A 17,765-nucleotide genomic window follows, 5' to 3' on the forward strand; every position below is an offset into this window, starting at 1 on the left:
GCGGATCATTTTCTTTCGAAAATGGACTCAAAATCTAAATCTTAATTAAGAAAATAATGGGAAAAGAGGAGAGATGGAAAAAACAAGACACATTTGCCTAACTTGTTATGATGTTAATCTGTTATTGGTGCTATATGTGTTTACAACTGACTAGGGCAATTTCCACCTCCTTTGAATCTTGCTATACAGTTTTGGGTCATTTGTCTTTCTGTATGGGAGCAATACAGAGGGTTGAGGTTCCTAGGGAATCCTCTCTGGTTGGCTGCCCCACAAGCGGCAGCAGAAGATAGTGGGATGCTTCCGGGTAGGTACAGGGGGAGGGATCTAGGAGAATGGAAGGGAGGGAAGGGTGGGGGGGGGTGGATGGGGGGGGGAGAAAAAGAAAAGGCCAAGGTAAGGTTTAAGGTGGTTAACGTTAGAAACTGTAGACAGGGAATGTTATGGCAATTAATGAGAGGTGCAGAACGTTTTGCTTTATTAAGAATTTATAATGTTGCAATTTAGGTGTTTAGCTTGGAATGTTTCGGGCTTGAATAACAAGAACAAAAGGCGTATGGTGTATGAGGAACTTAAAATGTATGATCCACATTTAATTATGTTAACAGAAACGCATATTTGCTTTAAAGACAAGAAAATACTGAGTCAACTGGGATACGAGGTGGTGGTGTGCACTACTTTTAACGCTCCCATTAGGGGAGTTGCAATCTTGAAAAAAAAGCAACCATGGGGGGTAGTGATTAAAACTGCTTCGGACAATGGAGGCCGGTGGCCATTACTCATATGCAGGTTGAGAACCGTAAATTTGTTTTTTGTGCCATATACGGGCCAAATATTGATGACCCGCGCATCTTTGATTGGTTAAATATTGAATTGCTCTCGTGGGAGGGGGAACTTATTATGATGGGGGATTATAACTGCGTGCTAAACTATAAACAGGATGTGGCTAAGAGAGGTCTATTTAGACGCATGTGTAAAACTAGGGCGGGGATATTAGAACTAGCTCGGATACACAATGTAAAAGATGTATGGAGGAGCTTGTATCCAGATCAACCTGGCTATACGTTTTACTCCTCACTCCACAAACTGTATTCACGAATAGACTTGGCGTGGGCATCAGATGAGGTTATTGAGGTTGGACGTATGGAGATCTTTCCAAAGGTCTCGTCGGACCACAATCCAATTTTATTGTCATTCAGTATAATACAAAGGGACCCGGAAGTTAGACTGTTTACCTTTCCTAGATATATATTGGCAGATGCAGTCTTTGTCGGAACGTTGAAGGCGCAAGGCGCATATTAAAGAATTTATTGAAATCAATTTAGGAAGTGCATCACTTTTATCAGTCTGGGTCGCTTGTAAAGCCTCTATCAGGGGGCTCGTGCAACAGTATGTATATAAAAAAAAACGCCGAACAAAGGAAAAAGGGTAAGATTGTAATAAATGGTATTTTGCAGCTGGAAAAACAATTAGCCGACAATTTGAGAGCTGGTGGTTTGGGGGCGCAAGATATTGAACAATTAGAAACTAAATTAGTGACTGCACGCTCGACCCTTAAATGTGCTTTAAGAGAAAATAATAGTCGAAAGCTGCTTAAATATAAATTGGCACAATATGAATGTGGGGATAAGGTAGGAAAGGCCCTGGCTTACAAGGTGGCAGATGACCGAGCTACAACATTAGTCAAATCCATTAAAGGCCCTAATAATATATCATATACTCAGCCAGTACAAATAATAGATCAGTTTGTAACATACTATAAAAATCTATACACTCCAGAGGGTAGCTGTACAGAAATGCAGATACAAATGTATATTAATAAAAATCTCTCAGTTCGTGAATACCTAGATCAAGAATGTGTTAATGGGCTCGAGGAAGAAGTTACGTTAAAGGAACTGCACTATGCTGTCACCTCTCTCCCCTCTAATAAGGCTGCTGGTGAGGATACTCTCCCCATAGAATTATATAAAATTTGTGCAGATGAAATCTTACCACTTTTATGCTTAGTTATTAATTTAATTGGCGTCACTGGGCAGGTACCAGAATCGTGGAATACAGCTAAAATTATGTTTTTTCTTAAGAAAAATAAATTACCAACGGAATGCGGCTCTTATCGTCCTATATCATTGATTAACGCTGACGCTAAAGCGTATTCCAAGATATTAGCTCTGCGCATGGCCCCACTTATGCCGTTGTTGGTAAATGAACAACAACATGGTTTTGTAGCTGGGAGGGACACTACTACCCATGTTAACATGGCGATTACCGCCTTTGATGTTGCAGCAACTAATCACACCCCACTCGGGATGATACTTTTAGACGCAGAGAAGGCGTTTGACCGAGTGGGGTGGGATTACTTATGGGGGGTGATGAAAAATACGGTTTTAAAGGACGTTTTTTAAGAAGTATACAAGCTTTGTATAAAGATCCTAATGCCAAGATCAGCTATGCAGGGGCTGTCTCATCTAAATTTTCAATCTTACGGGGGACACGGCAGGGGTGCCCTCTGTCACCCCTACTCTTTGCTCTTTCCATGGAGCCGTTTATTAAGCCCTTCAAGAGCAAGTTAAAATAAAACCCATGCATCATAAAGACAAAACTTTGAAAATCACTGCTTATGCCGATGATTTAGCCATTTACACTACCAATGTGGTAGAAGCACTGGTAGGGATCTCGGAGGAAGCTAATAATTTTGGGGCTATTGCAGGTTACAAACTTAACATGAATAAAATGCAAGTTATAATGAATTACCAGTCTAATCCTCAAGTTCCAGGATATTGTCTGACTGCGGTTTATTTAGGGGTTAAAATTTCTTCAAAGATCTCGGACATAAACTCATTAAACTATGAACCTTTATTGAAAGAAGTGGCAGCTCTTTTAAAAAAGTGGCATAAGATTCCGCTTAACCTGTTGGGACGATTGAATTTGATTAAAATGAATATCTTGCCTAAATTCTTATATCTTTTTCGTTGTATACCTCTGCGCGTTAATAATTTGCTTTTTAAAAAGTTGGACAGCATTATTAATAGCTTTTTGTAGGGCTATAAGAAGCCTCGAAGATCGATGGCAATTCTGAAATTACCATTGGAAAAAGGGGGTCTTAACTTCCCTGATTTTAGAGCCTACTTTTTTGCTTCTTTTTTGAACCGGCTTCGTAGTCTGTTTACTAGTTATAATCAATTTTTTTTAATCAATTTATGCTTGGCAGAGAGGCAAAACAATTTTTGGCAAAAGTGCAGGACCCGAATTACTTTAAACGTGTAAAATTTAAGACTGCACGGGATGCAGTACGTATCTGGAATATGATTATGATTAATTGTGAGACTTCTTTTTTTCACACTGACCTGTTACTTTGGGGTAATCCTGGACTTCCAGGGATTTTTAGTGATAATACTGGACGAGATTGGGCTAAATATGGTATTCTAAAACTGGGAGACTTATATGGTTCAAGTGGCTTCTTACAATTTGAAACGTTGAAACTTTTGTTCAAATTACCGGAAATGATGCGTTTTAAGTATATTCAAATAAGGGACTATTTAATTCGTAAGATGAACTTGATATCTGTAAGTAGCTCAGATTTATGGAGTTGTTTTTATTCAACAAATCGGAAATCATTAATTAGTATGGGATATAAGTGTTTAAATCAAAACAAGCTGGATGAAGCTCCTCGTTTAGCGATAAAATGGACTTCCATATTAGGATTTAATGTGACAACTCAGAATATTACAGCCGCTTTAGTAAACATTAATAAAGTGACTCATTCATCTAGTCTAATGCTTCAATCGTACAGAACAATATCTCACTTATACTATACACCACTGAGAATTTCCAAATGGGCACAAAACAATCTGAGCAGTGACCGTACTAAATGCCCTAAGTGTGGGCTGGTGGCTGCAGATATTGTACATATGATCTATACATGTCCGGTATTAACAGGGTATTGGTCGGTAATAGAAAACATTTTATATAAACAAAAAGTGATAAGTTCTGCATTATCAGCAGCCTCAATTTTACTTGCTATATATCCATCTAGCACTACCAACACAGATTTGTTAAATATACTTCTGACCAGTGCTAGATTGGTTATTGCGAGAGCTTGGATCTCCCCGAACCCTCCTCATACAATGGAATGGTGGGCGTTAGTTAATGAGATCTATACTATGGAGGGCTCAATTGCAAGGAACCGGGGAATAAAAGCAACCGGGAAGTTTGTTAAAATTTGGGGCACCTTTTTAGAATAGTACATGACTACAGAAGACACTAATAGTAGTAGGCCTCAGGGAATATATCTGTGTTTTCCATTTTGTCATTATTGATACAGGACTATACATCATTTATCCATTTGCTTCTTGTTCTGTCTTATGGCTATATTTGAAGAATGTGTAATGCAAAGAGTCTGGCGTTACTTTATTTGTATTTTGATCTGTACCGTTATTTTATATTATATGTTTTGTTAAAAATGTATTTGTTGATCACCTTGACCTGCTTGTCAATAAAGAATAAAAAATTTTTTTAAAAAAAGAACGTGTTCACAACATGTCTACAATGTAGATATGTGCATAAGGAATACATTCATACTCGAACAGTATTTGAAAGAAGATATTGCTGGCAGCAACAATTGAAGTTCTGTAGGGCAGGTTATGGTCAAAGTGAAAGGTCGACTCATTGAAGAAAGAAACTGGAACAAAGTCCTCGGTGTCCCTTATTACAATGGGCCTGGTAACAAGAGTTGCCCATCAGAATTAAGAGTTTAGTGTGAAACTGCTAATCAATGTTATTCCACACAGAGATTTAACCTGCTGTAACAAGGCAGCAAAGATGCTGAGTATAATATAGGGAAAACTGGGGAACAATGTGCAGAAATCTGCACTATAAATCCAGTTTCTACAAGTTATTTACCAAAAACTATTAAACCATGTTATTCGCTAGCCAAAAATGGTTAAACTGTTAAATTGGTAAACAAAAGTAAAACCGATAGAAATAACAGGATTTTCTACTGATCACTCGTGATGAGGGCCGATATGTTCTATCTGGAACACACAGAACTGAGCCTAATCAATCATTCTAATGAAAGTACATTCAGACAAAAAAAGTAGATGAATTCAAAAACATTCATGCATGTTTTGTGCATTGCCAAGCTGCGATTAGATTCCTTTCCATACTGGAAATGGTCAGAGATTTACCCCAGTAAAAGGGTGGAGTAACTCACCTTCAAGAATGGAAGAGAAATGTATCACTCGTACATTTGGTAGAAATTTAGGAAACAACTTTGTCCACTGGAAAAAATATTCTCAGTGGACAGAAAAAATAAAGAATGTGCATTTGCACAGGGTACGCCATTCATCCTGTGGGAACCTCTCAGCTATTTACAACTAAATAAAGTAGGAATAGGACCCCCTGGGAATAGTCATGCGACATTCCCAAAATTACACCTGGAAACCTTCACTTCTAGGACTATTTGTGAATTTCCAAAAGTATAAAAATTGCATGAACATGTAGTCATAAATATATATGTGCAAAGCAGATTTACTACTTTATTGGTGAATCGGACCCAAGGTTTTCAACCTTCATAAATGGTACAATGAGTGTAGACTTAAAAAAAAACTATATATAACATACAAAGAAGTCTTTCATTTGGAGTGTTTTTAATAAGAGGTTATAATAGTTGTATAGACCACCCTTAACATTTTGAATGATCACCAGTAATCTGCGATATGACGCTCTGCACAACTCAGGAATAGTTAAAGTATTTGTATAGTCCTATGATGCTTTTTTAAAGCACATTAAACAATGTGTTTCACTACTGTGGCTTTTTATTGGTCATAGGCATTTTAAGTATAACTTCCATTGAAACATGTTTTTCTTCAGAAAAAACTGAGTTTCCTATGCAGTGCTCCTGTATATTTTGCTGTTTAGTAGAGCTAAAATAATTGTTACAATGAATCAACTCTGTGATACCCTGTCCACTTATGAAGATGAAATGCTGACATTTCCCTATTGGGTTTAAAACCAGTGTCCTGGAGTTTACAGATACATCACTGGTAAAGGCATTGTACTCGGTCCGTCTACATTCATGTGAATGGCATGTGAAATAAGTAGAATGATCCATTGAGTCTTTCTAATGTACCTTATGCAACATTCTTTTGTTCAATTTTAGTTTATTTTTTTGTAAAGTGCCACCAGCTGAAAGTGGACTTACAGTTGGAAGATAATCATAGTTAAAAAAAACGTTATTGCGGTTGGATATAACCATAAAAGCACATTCATTCACAAGATTTACATTATCAAAATATGACAATTTACAAGGGTAGTATACATTTGTGTTTAAAACCAATTAAGATTTCGTCATATTTAAGATTCATCGTCGTGGGAAGTGATTTAAAATATACTAAAAAATTTAAATTAATAATACCAGTTTTAAAACAGTAAAATAACCTAGAAGTCTACTCATCGGTTAAGCATAGCGCAAATCATCTCCTCAAAATAATTACAGCTCCGCAACTCAGCCTTATTGCTAATAATAAATCTCTAAGCTTTTTTTAAAAGGTTCCTGCGAATTACCCTCATCGAGAACAGGAACTTTGCAATTGCAACCACATAGAGTGGGTCGGTGTCTGTCTGCAGGATTCTAAAAAAGTCAAGGTAATTCCTAATGCCCATGTTTTTGCAGAGTTGGATAATCCATTTCTGCCTAATTCTCTTATATGCCGCACAGAAAATGATAACATGAACAGGAGTCTCCTCCTCCGTTAGGCATCCAGGACAAAGACAAGTAGACCCTCCCGCCCGCCTACCAGTGATTGCATGTATTGGTAAAGTTCCATATCTAAATTGAAGATACAACTTTTTCGCTAAAGTGGGCTGTATACAATCTATAGCCTGTTCAAATTCACAGTGCAATTTTAAGTCCAGAAACCTGAAAGTAAGGCTCGAGGTGTTTACAGACCGAAATACTTTCATAAGGTTATATTCTCTTATCGTGTTTGCCAAGATTTTCTTAGGAATGGCGGGACAAGATACCTCAGGGTTAGTCCAGAGGTTCTCCATGCCAATCGCTGTGAAAGAGTGCCTTACGAATGATAGTCAAGGAATATTAACTGCCCCTAATGATGCTAAAACAGCTCCTAATTCTTCCCTGTAGCTGGCCAATTCAGGGGTGCTCCACAACCTCCGCCAATAGAGGAGCGGGCGAGAGGCAATGGCATCCGCAATTGGGCAGATATTTAAATCTAACCTAAGCGGCACTAACGGTGTGTTTCTCAGCAAGGTCATGATTTGCCTAATGAAGTTATTTTCACTTAATGTATGAGCATTTGAGGAGGTATGCCTCAATAGTTCTGCACCGTACAAGGATGCAGACCTAGCTTGAATTTTAAATATTTCCTGCGGTGGGCTTATAGTTTTTAAAACACAGTTTTTCTGAACTTTTAAAATTCTCCCCACAGCTTGTGTTAGTTTTAGGTTAGCCTTTGCCTTTTGGGGACCCCACCCCATTTTGTCATTCAAGGATAACTCTAGGTAATCAAAAATGGGTACCCTTTCCAGGGGTCTACCCTCCATCTTTGGGTTTGGGCAGTTAATAGTGCTAGCATTAAAGACCATATATTTAGTCTTATTAATGTTGATCACAAGGTTCCTTTTTTTACAGAACTCGGAAAATTAGTTTAACACCCGCTGCATGCCCATAGCTGACTTTGAGAGCAGGAGGGTGTCGTCCGCGAACATTAGTGCAGGAAATCTTCGAGAGGCCAGTTTTGGGGAGTCTATATCCTTAATAGCAAGTAGATCTTCTATCAGCCCATTAAGAAAGAGGGAAAAGAGGGTTGGGCCAAGAACGCAACCCTGCCTAACCCCCTTTACAACCGGAAACGGGGTCGTCAGTTGACCATTCCTGCCAAACCTAACTCTTGCATATGACCCTTCATGGAGGCGTTTAAGTTGAAAGCATAGATATGGTGGAATCCCCATCGCCAGCAGTATACCCCATAACTGGTTTCGGTTCACCATATCAAATGCTGATTTCAGGTCCACGAAGGTTAGGTATAGGCTACCCCCTTCCAGAATGACATGCTTCCAGTGCAATAGCGGAAGCCTAAATAACTGGTCTATTGTTGACGTTCTGGCCCTGAATCCCGCTTGTAATGGTGTCAAGATGTTATAATCACTAATCCAGTCCTGTAAACGCTGTAATAAGATCTTGCATAGATTTTCTGTGATACATCAATAAGGCTAATAGGCCTATAGTTAGCTGGTTCCAAAGGAGTTCCCTTTTTATAAATGGGGACAATCTCCGCTCCCACCCACGTGGGGGGGACTGGTAAGCCCTCGAGAATTGCATTAAATTATGATAAAAGGTAGGGTACCCATACCACCTGTTCATCTCTATAAAGATCACCAGGATCCTGTCTAGGCCAGGCGCCTTATTCAATTGTAGCTTAGTTACTGCCAATTGGACCTCTGCTATTGTACAAGGTGGGATACTCCACATAGGATCTGGAGATAAGAGGCTGGCTGGAAGTTCGCTTGCCTCAATTTGTAAAATTGAATACAAATCTTTAAAATATATGCGCCATGCTTCTTCAGATATATTTGGGTCGATGGTAGTCTTACCCTCTGGTTTCCCTGTGTGAACTAGGTTCCAGAAGGTCCTCCCATCCTTCTCAACTAGGGCAGACTTGATAGCCTGCCATCGTTCATCTTCCCACTCGGATTTGGCCTTGGAGATGATTTTTTTATATGCAAACCTTGCTTCAGCAACACACAACCGGTTGCCCTGTTTAAGAGCCGCAAGCAAGGTATGCTTTGCTTCCCCGCACCCCCGAGTAAACCAGGGATTTCTATCGCTTATGGGATTACGCATTATGGGCTTTGAATTATGGAAATAGTCCGCTAAGGTTGCAACTAGTTCCTGGTGGATTCCACCCAGATCCTCACCCACACCGCTATTAGGTGAGTTTTCCTGCGCTCTACTTGCCTTTTCTAGCAGAGGAAATATGCTCCTATAAACTTTTGCCATGTTTTCTCTAGATTGTTTAATATTAGCCCATCTAATGTGCCTCCCTCCCTCTATTATTCTAATGTCACTTCTTGGAGGGCTAGAACTTTGTTCTGCATCGTACATGCAGTAATCCAACTGAATAATCAGAGGATTATGGTCACCTTCCGTTTGCTGGGCAACACTAAAATCAAAGACGTTATGCCACAACTCTATACTAATTAAAAGATAGTCAATTACTGCTGTGTGGCCCAGTCCTCTGTAAGTTGATTGCCCTGGATTATCACACGGAAAACGGCCGTTGCAGGCCCTTAGCGAAAACAAATGGGTGAGGGAAATTATTTGTAATACAAGTGGAGACCATCCCTTTACTGGATAAATATTTGGAGGTGTAACTGACCAAATTTCGTCTTCTTCAGTAGTAATCTGTGGAACGCCATTAAGAGGTTCATAATGGCAGTTAAAATCTCCACCGATCATAAAATGAACATCACCCGGGAATGAATTCAGGAGGGTAATCAAACAATCCAAAGTCTGGGAAGTTCCGGGGTACCGTACTGGTCGAGAGTAGATATTAATAAATGCCAGTTTTTGAAGTTTTTTATAGGTCAGTAGGATGCAGGTTAGATCGGGATAATTTGTTTCAACTCTTTTTGCCTTAAATCCTAGATGGATCCCCACCCAGATACACAGACCACCCGAAGGTCTACCTTTTGGGCCCTTGTTAGCAGGTTCATGGAATGTGACAAAGCCCATTCTATGGACGGGGTTTGTAGCCCAAGTCTCCTGGAAGAGGCAAATCCTATGAAGGTCAACAAAAGCACACCACTCAGGTAGGTCTAACTTAGCTGTGATACCCGTGATATTCCAATAGAGCACTTTTAGGCCTCCACTCGGGCCTACCGCCCCACTACCCGTGCTTGGCCTAAGCCCCATACCCTCCGATCTGCCAGCTGGGTGGCTATACAAACAAGGGGTGAGTATAGCTTCTGATGATGCATTAATTTTACTTGAAGTATCCGCTTTATCCATTGATAGCGCTTGGGGATGGCAACCAGCCTCTAACACCATATCCACTTGTGATAGTCTTCCCTTAGCACTCTCTTCTATCTCCAAGGGTATAAAGTGATATTTTACCACCTCAGTCCCTCCATTATTCCTAATCCGTTGTTTCTCTATTGTTGGAAGTATAGATAATGAGGGGGACAATAGTAATGGATAGACTAGTGGTCAGTCCACTAGATCTAATACGCTATACCTGTTGTTTACTGGGAAGCCTAGCTGATACTCATTGCCCCCCAATCCCTCACCGCAACTCCTACTCTCATATTGGATTTGACGTCCACTGACATTTCCCAAGTGAGATCTAAACCAAATAGGGATGGATGAGGGGTAAAAATAACTTAAATCCAAAGTTTGGATTGTCGATTTGGAGCTCCCAAAGGAACCCCTACAGACATGATCAACTGCCCTGGGGTCTTTGAAATTAATAGGAATACAATCCCCGTCCCTGTCTTTAGGTTTAAGTCCCACCCAGCCCACTCTTCTAACAAACAAAATTTGACTTTGCACATTACTTGGGAGTGGTCTATTAGTATTCAGCCAGTGGAGTGATGTATTTTTTAATTCCATATATGTTCCAACTCTGTTATCACTCAATTTAGGGACCCCAACTAAAACAACGACGTAAGGGGCACTTTCAGGTGGTAAATCAATATGGGGTAGGTCTGGCTTAAGGTAATCGACCTTAGTTTGCTTAGGTTGGTCTCTACTTGGGGTTTTCAACTTTGCTTCTCCTAGTTGTCATGGTGCCTCATCATTACATGAGCGGATAGTTATTGACTGTTGGGAGGAAGCGACCAAAGAATTAGCCAGGGGGTTTGATGGGCAATTACTAGTTTGGGTAGGGTTAGTTGGGGAAGGCCCCTCCACTATTGCTGTTACCTGTGTTTGCACTGGGGTCACCATCATATTTTTTATGTAATCCGTATTCATCCTGGCTAATTCCTCAATTCTCTCCAACCTTTGTTCTATCAACAACAATCTCCCTTCTAAGGGCTGTAATATAAACATTATAACCCCACTCAATTTCATAATTAACGCTTCTTCAGCTAAGGAGATTACAGGTAAATTGGTCACATTTTCAACAGGGGCAGTCTTTGAGTGATGCTCGCTCTCATCATCTTCTAGGGTTGGATTTCGCCTTGGATTGTTAAGTTTTGGCTGCTTAGAGTTCCTGCTCCGTAATGGTGCGCCCGTCCGTTTCCTTTTAGGAATAGCTCCTTCAATATGGGCGTAGGTATCAGAGGAAATTGTAGACTCTACAACAGCAGGTACTACCATATTTATGTCCTGGTTAGGCGATGGACAGTCATTCAAGTCTACAATAACTATAGGGTTTTTACTATGCAATTTGGGCCCGCCAGTGGGCCCACCAGTGTGCCCTGCCGTAACACCCGTTTCTAGTGTATGCTCAGGTGTACGTGCTTGAGCCAAGGTGCCCAGTGAGGATTTCTTACTTGAAGCTGGGTCCAAAGATAAACGGCGTTCCGTTATAGCTATTTCATGTTTCAATACGGAAGACGCCCATAAAATAAATTGGTCCAATGTTCCAGCTACGTGTCCTACCGCCATAGGTTTCATCCCCCTGCGTCCCGCCATTGTCCCTGAAGATACACTTAGGTTTTACAGGTATTTATAGCTTGTGGCTCTGCAGATAAACTTTAAAGGGGGGGCCCGATCCGGTCTCCTCCGGGCGGCAATGGGCCCGCCCTTGGCTCAGGCTTCGCCCGCGCGCGTCTCGCGCCGCGGGAGGCGCAGCATTGATTTAAGCGCCTCCGTGCGCTTAGCAGTGAAGTCCTCGGTGTGCGCGACCCCTGGCGCACTGGGAGATGTAGTCCCCAGCCGTCTCTCACGGCGCAAGTGGCAGAGCTTCATGGTAATTTGACCGGACCTGTAGCGATTAAGCAAAGCCTCCAACAGTGGCAGGTGAGGGCAAGCAGGAGAGAAGAAAACATCCAGCGCCGCGGGAGGCGCAGCGTTGATTTAAGCGTCTCCGGGTGCTTAGCAGTGAGGTCCTCGGTGTGCGCGACCACTGGCGCGCTGGGAGATGTAGTCCCCAGCCGTCTCTCATGGCGAAAGTGGCAGAGCTTCAGGGTAATTTGACCGGACCTGTAGCGATTAAGCAAAGCCTCCAACAGTGGCAGGTGAGGGCAAGCAGGAGAGAAGAAAATATCTTGCTATGATGCTTTTTTAAAGCACATTATACAATGTGTTTCACAACATCTGTGTCTTTTTATTGGTAATAGGCATTTTAAGTATAACTTCCATTGAAACATGTTTTTCTTCAGAAAAAATTGAGTTTCCTATGTAGTGCTCCTGTATATTTTGCTGTTTAGTAGAGCTAAAATAATTGTTACAATGAATCAACTCTGTGATACCCTGTCCACTTATGAAGATGAAATGCTGACATTTCCCTAATGGGTTTCAAACCAGTGTCCTGGAGTTTACAGATACATCACTGGTAAAGGCATTGTACTCAGTCCGTCTACATTCATGTGAATGGCATGTGAAATAAGTAGAATGATCCATTGAGTCTTTTTAATGTACCTTATGCAACATTCTTTTGTTCAATTTTACTTTATTTTTTTGTAAAGTGCCACAGCTGAAAGTGGACTTACAGTTGGAAGATAATAAATTGAACCATTAATAAGTATAGACTCCTATTGTATGCTCTTTTTTTACTGACTTTTTTGCTAAAGGCGAAGATAAAAACACCCTTATTATTGCTAGTTTTTGTAAAATTAAAGATATTAGACAAAGCCAGGTCATCTGGCTCAGAGGAAGATTTAAAAAAGGGAGGCTTTTACAATTGTGGAAGGGGCCTGAGTGGGCAAGGGGCATCCTTGGACGGTCCTGGCTCACCTGGTCCTCGTGTTAGAACCAGGGCCTGGTAAGGTCTTTTTGCAACACGAACATTACTACATGTAAATGTATTAATTGAGCTCAAATCAAGGGCGTTATCATATTATTATGCATTCAGAGACCTCATTTGAAACCTCATATGCATATGAGGTCTCAGCATTTGTTTTTTCCAGAAACTTCCTTGTCCACAGCCCCAGGTCGCCACTAGAGTCAGACTTTGGGGAGAGTTGGGTGTGGGAGGTGAAGGGGTTTCTAACACTGAGGGCAGCGGCATTGTCAAAACCTGAGTAAAAATGACTTTTGGGGTGGCTTAATTTTCTGTTGTAAGCTGCATAATATGTGGAGACATTTTTTTGAACAATGATTAGTAGTACTTTTTTAAACATGCTGGACCAGTTAGCTATGTCTCAGGGTGCCTTCCTAAACACAAAAGAAACATTGCGCTGGCCTCAACCTTTTCCTCAAAAACAACATTTACATTACATTTGGGCATCCACTTCCCAAAGGATATTTGGGAAAATTAGTAGAAAATGGCGCAGATGAAGACATTTTTTCTTCAGTTATTTTTCTGTTGCTACTGCGTTTCCGAGGACACTTTACCTTTACTTTATTTACAGAATATGACAATTCTCTTTCTTTTTTGGAGAAGGACTCATCACATCCAGGTTTTAGAGCACAAAGAGCATTACAACTGTCACCCAAGGTATAACCTGATGACCTGGAGTCCCCACTTCCAACAAATATTCATAATTGTAATATGATTGACAACTTCTGGAGCCTGAAGTACCACCCAAGTTTAAGAAGACATTAGAACTAATAACACTTGAAGCTTAAAAAGTTGGTACAAAGAGTGAGTATCCATGGTACCCCCACAGTACAGACAGACTGCAATTAGAGGTAACATTTTTAGCAGCTTCTAGAACAGGCTTAACAGATGAAGACCATGGTGCTGCCCTTGCTTCCCCAGGTCTTTATTGTCATGGAGCCAATGGCATGAAAAAAAAATACATGCTGTAAGAGTCATTTGCTGTCTCTAGCTATATACTGAGTCGTTTTAGGAAGGTGTTTAGAAACTAGGGGGGGAATCCAGGGCGCAACCATCTGAAACTATGAAGGTCAAAGTGCGTGTGCTTGATGTCATTTCCACTGCCCTTAGCAGTTTTATTATTTGATGTCCATGACAGAACAGAACCAATACTCAAACTTCTAGCATTTAATAATAGCAACAAAATAATGTTCAAAAGGAAAATCCTTTGTGAAAATATGTTGCAACCCTGCATGAAGAATTACTACTACGACTTAAGTCTGAAATGTGCATGCGTTTACATGGATGACACTTGGTATGCTTAAGCGGAAATCTTGTTTGAGGAAAATGGATCATGTAATAAGATTTCTTGGGGGAGTGCTCAAACTTAGCATCATTTAGACATTCCAAAAATAATGGTACATGCATACAACTAACTGGCTTCTAGCAGAAATGATAGAGCTAAAGTAACACAGTTGAAAAACGGGGTTTGAGAAACAGGAGTAGTCCTTGGCTGATAAAAGGAAGGAGTTGTAGATGCACCTCTGTCCACTATGTCGCAGCAGTCTTAAACATAGGTTTGATAGATACGTGTTACAAGCCTAATACCAACCTAATTTGATTTTCAAAGGTAGAATACTTTTGAGGAGGAAGCAGTTACTTTACACTAACCTAGCCCTTCCCTTCCCACTAACTTAAACTAGTGTAAAAGCTCTAACATCTCTAACTTTTATGGCCTATTTCCTGTCATTATTCCATTTCCCCTCCCTACCCTCCCACTTCAGTAGTGGGTAAACCGCTAAATCTAACTATTAGGAATAGGTTCATAGAGCAGCTATACAGTCTCCAGCCTCAATCAGGCTCTTTGGGGTATATTACCAACAACTAGCGATAATTTTTGTCTCTAACTTGTTTAGAGACAAAAATTATCGCCGCACATCGGCGATTTTTATCGCAGATAAACCTTGCTATTAGCAAGGTTTATCGCAAATGCGATAAAAAACTCCCGCAATGCATGAATATCGCTGAAAAGTCAGCGATATTCATGCATTATCGAGCAAATGCTCTTAGCCATGTTATCCACCTCCCATTGGATAACATGGCTAAGAACTACTCAGGGCAGGTGTTAGCTTTTGGAGATATTCGCGCTTAGCGCGAATATCTCCAAAAGTTGGTAATAGGAGATAGCGATGTTAGCGACTGTTTCCAGTCGCTAACATCTTGGCACGCCCACTTTGCATGTCATTAGTGATAAATATCACTGACATGCAAAGCGGGGCCCAAGATGGTCGCTATCTCCTATTAGCTGTCGCTAACTGGTGTTAGCGACAGCTTGGTAATAGGGAGATAATTTTATCTCCGCTTTCTTGGCTTTTAAAGCCAAAAAGCGGAGATAAACCCCCTTGATAATATGCCCCTTTGTTCTGCCTTACTATCCCATGTTCTGGTAAAATTGCAAAACTGATTTGATTAAATAGGCCTCTATAACCCCTATTAGAAACTATGGGCAATTAGACACAGGTATGCAGGCACATAAATACTTTAGTTGCACAGTCACCTTTGAAATCAATGAATAATTAAAAATTCCTTGTTTACACGTGAAGTTTAGCGAAAATTGATGAAGGATTTCATAATTTAAAAGATGTTCTTTTGCATGCTTTTTAGAACTGTTATAACGTGGATTTCTTTGTAGAGCTAATTAAAGCACAGAACATTCAAACCTGTTTTCATTAACGTTAAGCAAGCTACAGATGCACTCATTTATTTATCATTCTAGTGTACTTGCTAAATACTTTTATCCCACTCCATTTTACAAGATTACATGAAGGCAGTATATACATAATTAGTGCAGAATTGATAGATAACAAATCACAATGAAAGGAAAGCAAAGACAAGTGAAATCATGCACAAATCCACAGAGAAAGAGAAAATAAGTGTGATGAATCAGTTGAGTAAATTTAGGAATTACTCCCTTGAAAATATTGAGGGTCTCATTTACGAGGTTTTGCCGTAGGAAAGCACAGCAGGCCTTCCTGCTGTGCTTCACTACGGCAAAAGAAAAGGGCAGGAATGCACTATATCTATCAGATACGGCGCATTCCTGTCCTTTTCGCCGGCGCACAATGGGCTTTCTCCCTGTTGCACATCCCTTACACCTCCCCCGTGGAGGCGTAAGCTTTTGGCACTGCCTTAGATTCAGGGCCGGACTGGGAACCACAACCGGCCCTGGCAAAGTGCTCGGCCGCCCCTCTATCCCCACTCGGGGGACGTTGGAGGTGCCGCCGAGCTCTTTGCCGGGGCCGGTTTTCGGCTGATTTTGGTAGAGGGCCGATTTTGCAGCTTTTCTGCAAAAACGGCTCTGTAACTAAAACGGCCCCGGGGACCCAAAACCTGTCCCCACCTGTACGGCGCACCGGGGGATTGCCCGGTGCCCGCTATGGCCAGTCCGGCCCTGCTTAGATTTACGATTTCTAGTAAATCTGGGGCAGTGTCAAAAGGCCAGGGATGTTGCTGGAAACGCCCCCCCCAGCAAAACCCATTGCACGCCCCTTTGACGCAGAACACTGCGTTAAAAGGGACTGATATTTATCAGGAAGCAGTACGCCAAAGAAAAGTGGCTTTGTGCTGCCAGATAAATATCACGCAGGCTTCTGCGCCACGGAAACTTCACAAAAAGTGAAGTTCCGATGGTGAAGTTCCGATGGCGCAGTTCCGATTCCTGAATTTACAAGGAGTTATGCCTCCTTCTCTTTCACCAGATGAAGGTTGTGGTGAAGGTTCAATTTCTGATGCTGAAAATGCAGAAGGAATGTCAGCTGGGTAGAAGGTACAAATTTGAAGTGGTAAAGGAAACCAATGCTGAAAGATATAAAGGTTCTGAGTCAGCAGCAAGATTGCAGTAGAAACACTCAAAGCATGTGAGGACTGGAACTAGATGTCAGATCATTTAAAAGCCAGTTAAATCCCTGCAGTTCCCGATACACCATGCAGCACACGAGACAAACTCCTGCAAAACCCATGGAATGAACAGTATGCAGCCACACAGCACCTCTGCAGCAGACAAACCCCAGAAATAGACTCAGCAGTGACCAAGGAACTAGTCCAGAAGTACTGGACAGGAATGCTGGCAAGAAGACAGTGAAAAAGCCGATAAAGGTCCTCATTTATGAGAAATGATGGACCGCTGCCTGAAAGCAACGATGCGTCACTTCTCAGTGCGCACTCCTTGCTTCATGATTGATGCGTCATATTTATAATATGACGCATCATGTTGCAAGGAGTTACAGATACGTCAGTATTTCTGACATATCTGTAGGCACAAAAGTGACGCATTGCTGGAGTGTGTCACAAAAGTGACGCAACTCCAGCAATGTGTACTTTCACATGGGCAAGCCCCATGTTGTTAGTGCCTGCGTCAGTCTTACGCCTGCCATGAAGCAGGCGTAAGATTTTGACGCATTAGCGGCCAAGAAATGGCGCAGTGAAATCTTATAGATTTCACTGCGTCACTTCCATGACCCTTTCTTGCGTCAAAACGCCCCACTTGCATACATTATACCTGGCGCAGGTATAATGTGGCGCAGGGGTTTACAAAGTGACGCATCTACCTAGATGCGTCACTTTGTAAATATGGCGCAACAAGGCTCATTTTTTCCGCCACTGGTGCGTCACAAAAAGTTTAGCACACAAGGTGGTGATGGGAGGATGTATCTATATTGGTGGAATGTGATCTACTGACAGCTCTAATGTAATTGTTCGCTGTTATGTGAGAGTCAGAATGTTGCCCTGACATCCAGTATGTATGTTAACTGTGTGTGTGCAGTG

Source organism: Lissotriton helveticus, chromosome 6 (assembly GCF_964261635.1).
Source record: "Lissotriton helveticus chromosome 6, aLisHel1.1, whole genome shotgun sequence".
NCBI lineage: Eukaryota > Metazoa > Chordata > Amphibia > Caudata > Salamandridae > Lissotriton > Lissotriton helveticus.